At 23.3% G+C, this 2170-nt stretch overlaps 1 long non-coding RNA gene across 1 annotated transcript; it reads left to right on the forward strand.

The window, feature by feature from the left end:
- The first annotated feature begins 463 nt into the window (after positions 1-463).
- Positions 464-993, forward strand: LOC135928518 (uncharacterized). Its single transcript, XR_010572366.1, has 3 exons — positions 464-533; positions 578-725; positions 766-993. It is a non-coding gene; the product is annotated as an uncharacterized LOC135928518 (long non-coding RNA).
- Positions 994-2170: the final 1177 nt, after the last annotated feature.

A 2170-nucleotide genomic window follows, 5' to 3' on the forward strand; every position in this document is an offset into this window, starting at 1 on the left:
TAAGTTATTTTATACAAAATGAGTCAAAAAAATAAATATTTTTAAAATCCCAAAAATCTAAAAAAGATTTTCTAAATTGAGAATTGTGATCATAACTCAAAAAATAATGACGGAAACTTAAATTTATTTTCATTTTATTATTATATCAATTTGTATTAAATAAATTAATACAAAGTAAAGAATTATGCTCCTATAATTCTTATTATTTTTGATTAAAAAACTAAATTATTAGTCTATTACGCCATCTACCAGAAATATAATTATGATAGGTAAAATTTATTATGGGTGTTATATTTTTTATATAATATATCCATTCAATACATATTATAAATTTATGGGGAACATTTTCTTCTATATTCTATTTTCTTTATTTAGTAAAATTAATTTTGGATAATTTGATATATTTAATAGAAACATTTTATTTATATTTATAAAATGAAATTGATAGGCTATAAAATAGAAATAAATTTTACCTGTCAATTCTCAGTTTACCTGTCTATTCTCAGTTTAGTTACACCGCCCAAAATCACATGGTATTTAAAATTACAAACCCGTATGAATTATTCGTTAAATTTAGGTGGTTAGTATAAAAGTTACGGGACCTGATTGCCCTGATTGTAAAATTATAACTGGCACCGGATGCATTTTTATATCTTTTTATATAAAATTCTTTTTTAACAATTTTAAGCCTTCTCATTCCTTCTTAAAATATTCTCTTATGTCAAGTAAAATAATTGTTTTCATCATATTCTAAACAAATCCTAGGTTTTATAGCCATGGGATTACATCAATGGTTTAATTATATATCCTTCCATACAACTTTTTCTAAAAATATGAAAAAACACCCTATAGCATTAGAACATTTTTATAATGAATATTCCCTATAGAATAATTAAAATATTCAATGGAATCCTTATGCTTATATATATGTATGGTTAATATTTATATAAATATTTTGTTTTGAAAACATTAACCTTTATAATTTTGAAAAAACTTTGTATTACCTTAATTAAATTTTTTTTATATAAATCCAATAATTAATAAAAGTTCATATTTCATAAAATTTATTTATATTTGAGTTTAAGATGAAAAAAATGAAAATTTTATAATGATCATTTCTTTCCTGGACCTTGTAAAGGCTAGAATTTTTTTATTTTGGCTGGGTAGGGCAAAAAAAATTATTAAAATTATATATTTATCTAAAACTGGTTTTCAATTTTATACATTTATATATTAACCTATTTTGAAATAATAACAATTATATAAGATAATTTTTATAATAATAACAATTAATGTAATAATTAACTGATACCATTAATCAGAGATCTGCTGAGGTACCATTTACATGACCCAGCCTAATATATTATATTTATTTTTAATTTTTATAGATAATAATGATGATTCAAAATATTCGGCCTGGCTCAGGCCTTTTTTTAAAAAAAAATTTGGGGGAGGCCAGGTATAATTGAGAAACTTAAAATATGGTTTAACATGTGTAAACTTGGGGGCTGGGCCTGCATATCTCTGCTATTAATTAATTTACTTATCTCAATTTTTCCTCCGTTTTATCCCTAAATCTGAAATGTAATAAATTGCTTTATTATTCATTTAGACATATTTTGGTTTTCTTCTATAGGTGGATTTGGAGGCTCATTTCCATTTTCTTAATTATTGCGATTTCTGAAGAATCTATGGATATTGAGATTTGTGTAGGAATAATTTTGATAGTAAGTTTTGCATTGGCAGGATTTTGTCATTTTGATTATTGACGACATTATGTTTTACATGGTTTCTATTGCTATTTAATCTCAGAATCGTAAATATGTTTCAAATTATTAAGTTTTCTTCATAACCCTTAATTTGTATTATTAAAAATGCCACTTGCCCTCTTCATTTAACAATGATACCTAGTTCTTTTTTAAAATATTTTACATATCATTTCTCATTTATATTATAAAAACCTGGCAATTGAAGTATGCTTGTAAATAGGTTTTAGTAATTGTATTTGACCTATTGTTTGAAATTTAAGCATAATTAAACAGGGTTGTTTATATATTTGCAATGTATTATGATAATTTAAAAGAAGACCTTGTGTTTCATATTCATTATGTTTTAAATTTTTTTTTAACTTGTACTAAGCGCTTAACCTTTCCTTTTAATCGTGGATGAT

Source organism: Gordionus sp. m RMFG-2023, chromosome 4 (genome assembly GCF_954871325.1).
Source record: "Gordionus sp. m RMFG-2023 chromosome 4, tfGorSpeb1-WG-v2, whole genome shotgun sequence".
Taxonomy (NCBI): Eukaryota; Metazoa; Nematomorpha; class Gordioida; order Chordodea; family Parachordodidae; genus Gordionus; species Gordionus sp. m RMFG-2023.